This window comes from Arachis ipaensis, chromosome B10 (assembly GCF_000816755.2).
Source record: "Arachis ipaensis cultivar K30076 chromosome B10, Araip1.1, whole genome shotgun sequence".
In the NCBI taxonomy this organism is placed as follows: domain Eukaryota; kingdom Viridiplantae; phylum Streptophyta; class Magnoliopsida; order Fabales; family Fabaceae; genus Arachis; species Arachis ipaensis.
In genome coordinates, this window is record NC_029794.2 from 106,394,949 (window position 1) to 106,403,921 (window position 8,973).

Consider the following 8,973-nt stretch of genomic DNA (forward strand, 5'->3'; position numbering starts at 1 on the left):
GGTGGGTTATGAGATGTGGATGGTGGATGATAACCTCCTGAGAGTTCTTTCGTCTTGTTCATGAAAATTGGGTATGGTTCTTCTTGTACCTGACATACAAGCAGATCATGAGAAATGCACAAAACCAGTGACACTTCAACTTACTGCCAGATTGAAGTGTTAGTTAGTTTAAGCAAAAAATCAAACAGATAGTGGGTTAATCAAAATTAAAAAAAAAGTGCTTGATCTAGATCACCACCTCACTTAATCATTGTCAATCTAATCAATCCTCGGCAACGGCGCCAAAAACTTGATGAGAAAGCTTTCTTCACCTATCATTAATCAACCAAACACATCAAAGCTATGCTCAAAATCATGAGATATTCATTCTTTCTTAATATACAACAGTTATAGCATAAAACCTCATGAAATGGCATGAATTCATACATGGTTGATTAAATCAAAGGAAACATAAAAATCTACTCAATTGGCTTGCTTAGAGCTCAAGAAAGTGCATAATTCTATTGAAAACAAAAGAAAAAGGCTAGTGAAACTAGGCTAAGATGACTTGTCATCAAACATCCTTAATATATTTGGATTGATACAAATGGTAAGAGCTCGATGGTTGTTTATGAGTCTCAATGCCTAAAAAGAATGTAAACTCTCTTAAATAAATCTGTTAAAGAAAATATCAATGCATAGTAGATTGAATTGCAAGAAGTACAGATCCAAGAATAATCATGATACGAAACCTGATACGAAACTTCAAGCTTTCTGCTGGGTAGAAGTACAGATCCAAAAAGTAACCCTGATACGAAACCTCCAATGCTTGCAAAGTTGTCGACATAAGGCAGAAAGCTAAAGATGAAATTGCAAACAAATACAAATACAAAGACAAAAGAGACTATTGCTGAAACCTGCATTCAAACAAAGAAAATTAATCAATATGCTGGCACCAAGAAATAAGAAAAAAAGGTATGATTGGAAGAAATGTTTAGTTGACTAACCATGGCAACGATATCAGATTTTAAAGATGATGCTAGTGTCTGCGAGTAGATCAAATAAAAATGAGAGAATATAGCACATTAGTCTTAGAGGGCACAAACTAAGAAATATGAAAAGCAAATTTCTTAGCACTGAGATGGTTTACCTTTTGATCCTGTCCTTTTCTGTACTTAATAACTTCCTTGGGCCACTCGGAGATAAGCTTCTGAAATTCATCCTTAATGCCTTTCTTTTTTGCATCAGCCAAATTCTAGCAACACATGTGTCAAAAAAAGGAGGAGTATATAAGACTATCCAAGGCAAATACGGCTTTCACTCAGTTTGGTAACGGCTATTATAACAAATTTAACATTACCAAAGCAGATACAACATATAAGCAAGATCATTTAAAAAATTTTGTAGGCATCTTTCTATCTAATTCTGCATCTGTAAACAAATTTTGTTTTAAGATTTTATTTTATTTCTTTAAATTAGCTTCCCAACAAGCTAGTAGGATTTGCTTACAGGCTCAATGTCTTGGCGTGAAACTTTCTTGCTAACATTAATTGTAGCAGATGCTGATTCTGAATCCGCAATGAGGGCATCAGTTGTATGATTGCTTGGTTATCGTTCACTTTAGAAATCATGAGAAGCTTGAGTTGAGGATTGCAATTCTTGCACTCTCTACAATTCAGTTCACAAAATCCACAGAAGAGGTGCAAAAATAGCAATCTGGATTCATTGAGATGATAGAAGCAAGTGAGAAAGTATCCGTATGAAGCTGAACTAGACACAAATTAGAGTTAATAGAGATATCAAATTCAATTCACCTCTCTCACAAACACGGAGATTGTCTGAACAAATTCTGAATGGAAGTGAGTGAGAAAATTTAAGTCCCGAACTAAACAAGAACAAATTAGGAAGAAATTCTCACCGCAATGACTTGGAACGACATGAGAATTAGTTCCAAGAGATCTGATACCTTCAAAAGTAGCTTCAATCGAAGCTTCCAGAGACTCCCGCTCGCTCGCCTTCCAAATCTACTCTGCCAGTGCCACCGCGTCCGCGCCGAAACTGCGCTCTGAGTGCTTCAAGCCACCGGAGCAAAAGCAGAACCAGCGAAAGAACCCGCCGTGGAAGACGATGCAGAAGCAGAGGAGAGGCTCCACGATCACCTTGTCCTTCATTCATAACTCCAGTGGTGACGTGTCGACGAAGGAGACAATAACGACAACAATGGCAGAGATGATGGCGGTGGCGGTGGCGGTGGATTCTAAGGTTTCAATCTCACTCTCCTTCGTTTTCTCTCTCTCAAGCCCTGTTTTGAATTTTTTTATATGAGCTAAGTGAATATTTGTTTAGGTTGGATTATTTTATAATTAATTAAATTAGGAGTATTATAATATTGAGAGTTTTTGTTAATTATTTAGGGGGTTTTATAATTTATCACAAATAAAATATAGAGAAAAGGACAAATTAGTCCCTGACCTTTTAACCCGTGGACATTTTCGTCCCTGACAATTGAAAAATACTTTTAAGTCCCTGACGTTCCTAAAAATTAGACGGATCAGTCCCTCCGTCCATAAGCCACCATTAGACCCGACGGAAAAGGCTGACCTGGCTTCCCCTCTGCTTACGTGGCTTAACAGCATTCCCACATGGCACGTTAGTCAGATGGAGCTTTTGAAAAATGGACACATAAGTCCCTCTCACTCAAAACGACGTCGTTTTATGTGCTGCCCTAATCCTAAAATTCATTTAGGTCGTTCGTTTATGGTGGTGGCTGGTAGTGAGGAGAAGAGTTGTTCAGATTTTAGCAATGGCTAAGAAGGGAGCATCATCAACCTCAAGAAGAAGCGTTAGTGGAGTAAGAGAAGAAAATTCTGTTTCAAGCTCAATTCCTTGTGCTGTTCATGCTGACCATCCAAATGACGTCGTCGCCCCGAGGTACTTCTGTGGAGGTTATGCGATAATGTATATGTCGAGGACCATTAGCAACCCTAACATAATCTTCTTGGGTTGTCCATTCTATAAGGTAAGTTAAAAAATTCTGGCTTTGGTTTGATCTGAGATGGATGCAGACAGTAGATGATTTTGGTGATTTTGACAAGGAAAGGAACCTCATTGCAATTTTTTTTGGGTCGATAAGCATCTTGCCAGAATAGGAAGCAATTGTTGCATCTTTGACAGCAGACATTTGGTTGAGAAACATGTTGAACTTGTAGAAGAGAAAGAGGAAGAGGAAGATGAATTGGATCATAGAATGGTTGTTTTGGAAGAGAAGATTATTGTTTTGGAGAAGAAGAAAAACCCATTAGCCTTGTGTTTTTCTGTAATTATATTTGCTATTTTTGTTGCTTTTTATATAGCTATTGCTTGAGAGATAAATTATAGAAATCATGATAGAGAATGGGATGTTCTAGGTTTTTCTTGTGTATTGAAACATGCCATTTTGGCAAGTTATGGATCTTGTAATCTAAATGGAACTCTAGTTATAATATCTGTATGTTGAACTTATGTTTTGAATATCTAAATAAAGATGGAAACATTGAAAAATGAGACTTAGTAGTTGCATACATAATTTAGAAAGTTGATGTTATATTGCTAAACAAGTTTTTCATAGCCATAGTTTCCTAAATCTTCCCAAAATGAACAAGTCTCCTAAACTGGATAGTTTGAAGAAGCTTAAGATGTCAAAAGTAAGCCTCAAACACAAAATACAAGGCATAAGCCAAACTGTGCAGAAATAGGTATAAGCCAAACTGCAAAATCAACATAACTAAAAGCTAATACAAGGCATAGTGGAATGCCCAAAGTTACACAGTTCTTCACTTCTTTGGAACGATGGAAGGTGGATTAGGGATGAATTTGAATATTTTGGTTGTGGCCATGCTTGATGCTACTAATGTCTCCTGGGTAGCTGCTGCACTTGCCACTTGGTCCTGGGATGACTAGAGGTGGTTGTGGGCCTATGGGATTTGGTTGACTTTGAGGGGGTAGTGGACTGGGGCATAGTAGAGCTGGTGGCCTGAATATCTTCTGCTTGGGCCTCATCTTCGATGGAGTTGCTTGAGTTTTTTGGGCCACTATAGATGGAACTTGGAGTGGAGGTCGAAACAGTGTCCTTCTGGTTATTGGTCCTGGCCTGACTTGAGGTGCTATTGGTATTGCTGCCACAGGGTTGGAAGGACCTGGGGTGACACCACTTGAGACCTGTGTTGAGACCTGGGTTGAGAAGCATTGTAATTAGTAATAAAGATTAGACAAATTAGTCACTAATTAATTAATGATACACGTTGAACAATTAGTAACTTACAGCAGGTGTGGATTGCTGACTAGGTATGTTATGATCCTGAACCAGATGGAGCATCCTGACCAAACAGGAAATAGACACTAAATAAACATTCAATAAGACACATAAATTCCTAACCAGTTAAGAAATCAAACAGATTACTCCTTCAGCAAATTACTTACAGTATTAGTTGGAGCTGACTGTGACAGTGGGATGACTGCCAATGACTGAGATGTGAAACCTTTCTTGGGCTTCTTTGTCTTAGGTTTCCAATTGGGGTCAGATGGAGCGCCTTTGCATGTCTTGTAGTTATGTCCCGTTGAACCACACTTACTACAAGTGACTTTGAATGACCTCTTCAACTTTTCTCCTTGTTGCATCATTGGCTCAGCTGGATCCTTCTGTCTATTGTGCACTTTTGGCCTTCCAATTGGTCTTTTTATGATAGGAGGATCCGGCCTTAAATACTCAGTCCTTGTCCAGAACTCCTCACTTGGCACAGGCTGAATACAATGAGCATATGTCTTGTGTATTGACTTCATGCATAACCATGGATGCACATAATCCTCTGGATGATCATGCCTCTTCCTTATTGCTGCTATGGCATGGATACATGGCATGTCTAACACAGAAAACAACATCATGAACCAGAACAGAATGAAACATTAATAAAACACCATTTAGCCAGCAACTTAAAATATAGAAAACAATATATTAAAACTAACCAGTCAGCTGCCATTTGTTGCAGGAGCAGGTCTGCCTGATAAGATCCACGTCCACCTTTGCAGCTTTACGACTAACTTCGAAACGCTTACGTGCATCATCACCTGTCCACTCTGCGCACCATTTATTGCTAGGCCTTATTAGACGCTCCATCCTCTTCTGCTGAACTGGTGCGAGCTTTCCAGTATAATCACTAAGTAGCTCTTTATGCTTAACCATCCTCCGCATCATATAGCACCTAATTTCTTCACACATTGTGAGGATAGACTTACTTCTATAGTTGACTATCTTTGAATTGAACACCTCACACATGTTATTCGTGAGGTTGTCCACTTTTGGCCCGTAGGAGAAATATGCCTTCACCCAAGTAGCTAGCTCAAACTTGGAAAGATATTCCCATGCCCCCTGATTAATGCCTTTGAGCTTCTCCATCTGTTCTTTGAATTCGGGTATGGTGGTGCACCTGCCACAATCCCAAACCACCTCCCAAATATACAAATTCTTAAATCGGTTTATGAAGTTTTTCCAAATGTGCATCACACGGTTTCGGTGATGTGCATTTGGCATCACTTCTTTCAAAGCAGGTAGCAATCCCTAACACAGTACACAAAAATTTCACCATTAAACATAACCAGTAATTTCTGAACAAATGCATTATTAAACTAGGCATAACAGTGAATAACTATCCAACTGATGCAGAATTCAGAATGAAATAATTCAACCAGTATCAAGTATATAAAGAGTTATGAATGTTATCTTCTGTTGGTCGGACATAAAATTCTAACCATGAGTTTGTATATCCCCCAGATCCTCCTGAAGTAGAGTAAGAAACTACTTCCAAGACTCCTTAGTTTCAGACCTTGCAACTCCATAAGCAACAACATAAAATTGATTATTCGCATCTTGGGCCACTGCAGTTAGGAGTTGTCCACCATAGTATGTTTTTAGGAAGCAACCATCAAGGTGGATTAGAGGCCTACATCCACTCTTGAACCCCTGCTTGCATGCCTCTAACCCTATATAGAGCTTATCAAACACAGGAGGGGATTGAGGAATTGGAGTTATACACAGCTCTGCCCTGGACCCAGGGTTGCTTCTTAGAATTTCAAATAAATAATCCCTCACATTATTGTACTGCTCCCTCTCATTGCCCATTATCTTTTTCCTTGCCTCCTTAACTGCTCTATAGACCATTTTGGGATGTGCAGTGAGTGAGAACTCCTCTCTCAGAAAGTCAACAGCTTCATTTGTTCTCATGTGAGGCTGTGTACTCATTCTCTTCTCCACCTTCTTACTAATCCAATGTTGATCAGCGTCGGATTAGCGACGATTTTACGACTCTTTTTGTGGTAGCTAATCGGCCATATTCTTGTAGTGTTACTCCCTAGGTCCCTTGCACATGTGTGATCGTTTTTGTAAGTCTTCACCTGATAACATTGCAGTGATTTGTTGTATGACAAATGAACTAACTACGGGCACTCATCATTCATGCATCCCACCCTAACTCTCTCCCTGTCATTCTTAATCCACCTAAGCTCTCTACCTTCAGCAATGAAAGAGTCTTTCACAACTTCTTTAAATCTCTCTATCATTGCAAACTTAGTCCCTAACTCAAACCGGCTCTCTCCAAAAGCATAATCATCATCAAATTCAGGAAATGTGTGCTTGCTGGACTCATCATCTGATGATATAGGAGTGTGTAAACCCTCATAATGGTAGTCATATATGGGGTCATCATCATCATCTTGGACTGCACTAACATAGAACCTCACAGTTGGATCTCTATTGGGCTGTTGCTCATTGGGCCCAGAATTGGCCTGCTGCTCATTGGGCTCAGACCTGGCCTGTTGCCTTCTATTCACCTCAGATGCCCCCATTCCACTACTTTGTCCCTTCTTTTGCCAACTTCTCCTATTTCTATTCACACCTATCTTTTTTGCAGCTGGCTTCTTTGCAGATGGCTTAGTTGGAGTCACAATTTTTTCCTTTCCCTTACTAACTCTCTTCCTCTTGCCTGCTCTGTCCTCAGCACTATTATCACCATCATCACTGTCACTTTCATATCCGGGTGGTGGAGGTTTGTAGGGCTCATCCTCCGTACTCTCGTACCCATCATCTGAAGATGAACTCTGAATATCTTCTAACACAGGACTATTGCCTTTGTTTCCACTATCCTCCACAATCTCAGGCTCATCAACAGGGTGGTCAAAGTACAGGTAAAACTCATCCGTCTTTGTATTCTTTATTTTGTTCTCTCGCATGGCATTAATCCCTGCATTCCCTGTCAAACTGTGCAGCCCTGACTCAACGTCATCACTCATTGGATCATACCAATAAACTGCCTTGTACGACTGGTACCCCAAGCTTTTAAAAAGTGTGATCAAGTTTCCAAAATTCACAAAATCTAGGTCAATTTCGGGAAATTTCTCTACCTTTCCATTTTGATAAACAAGGGAATCATTACTGTTTCTGACAAAACTACCTCCATGGTGGAAAACTGGCACCATAAACACATCTACCATTTAAAAAAAAAATAGAAATCAATGATAACCAACTCTACACTCAAACATCAATCTCCTTCAAAAAATAGAAACAGAAATCAACCAATAACTTTCCTTTGCCCTAACATGGAATCAATTTCACGGTTACAACATACATACAATTTTTACCATTACTATCACCATGCATGTACAACAGTTCATACTTTCATAACTATTGAACTACACAATCGACTCACTAAGCAATGCAACTGATTCTTACCTTCGGTGACGAAGACGGCAAATCAGACAACACTATATGGTTCTCCCTCTTCGACAGCGAATGCACACCGAAACCTTCTCAGTCTGGATGGTGGTTTTTTTTGGAGGGAGAAACAGAGTATAACTGCATTTGATCTTTGGTCTTCTTTAGGGTTTAATGTAATTCTGTAAAAGTTCTGTGGGTGTAATAGGCATTGTACATAACGAAAGGGATGAGAGTGTATATAAGGGGCAGCACACAAAACGACGTCGTTTTGAGTGAGAGGGACTTATGTGTCCCTTTTTCAAAAGCTCCATCCCACTAACATGCCATGTGGGAACGCTGTTAAGCCACATAAGCAGAGGGGGAGCTAGGTCAGCCTTTTCCGTTGGGTCTGACGGCGGCTTATGGACGGAGGGACTGATCCGTCTAATTTTTAGGGACGTCAGGGACTTAAAAGTATTTTTCAATGGTCAGGGACGAAAATGTCCGCGGGTTAAAAGGTCAGGGACTAATTTGTCCTTTTCTCTAAAATATATTATGGAGGTTTTTAGTAACTCCCATTAAAAAACTACCACAAACAAATACAAATTTTGTAGTGATATAATGTATAATATAGCTATATTTTAATTTTAATTTTAATTTAATTTGAATACAATTAGAGAATGTCATGTTGTACATTTTGATTGTCGAATTTGTAATTAGTCATTGATAATGATATATAAGAGAGATAAAGTGTGTGAATGAATGAGAGAGATAGAGAAAAGAAGAGAGAGGATGAGAGAACTCTTTAATTTTGGAGAAAAAGATTTGATTTCAATTATAATGAGAGAGTGATATGTAGCACATTTTGATTGTAAAATTAGTAATAGATAATAGATAGAATAAATTACCATTTGTATGCATGAAAGATACAAACGCTGACAAATGTATCTATATAAGAATAAAACGACAATTGTACCAACGGAAGATGGCTTCCTTGTGCCAAGATATATTCGGGTACTCTTGGCACACGGAAGCCATCTTCCGTGATTATAATTATCGTTTTATTTTTATATGGATACATTTATCAGCATCGATATCTTTTATGGATACAAATGGTAATTTATTCATAATAGATAATAGATATTTGATCCGTAATACATAGTATCAATATCAAACGCTAGTATATTGCATCCGCAAATCCGATAGGTCCAACAAAAATTAAAAAAAAATTATTATATTATTTGTTTGGTTATTTTATTTCTTTTTTTTTA

At 38.5% G+C, this 8,973-nt stretch overlaps 1 long non-coding RNA gene across 1 annotated transcript in view; it reads right to left on the minus strand.

Moving 5' to 3' along the window:
- LOC110268286 overlaps positions 1,739 to 8,973 on the minus strand; it is a 17,565-nt gene continuing 10,330 nt past the window's right edge. The window contains exons 2-3 of the long non-coding RNA XR_002356457.1: positions 4,742 to 4,747; positions 1,739 to 2,037 (exon numbers count right to left, since the gene is read on the minus strand). This is a non-coding gene — a long non-coding RNA (uncharacterized LOC110268286). The remainder of the gene's footprint in view (positions 2,038 to 4,741; positions 4,748 to 8,973) is intronic.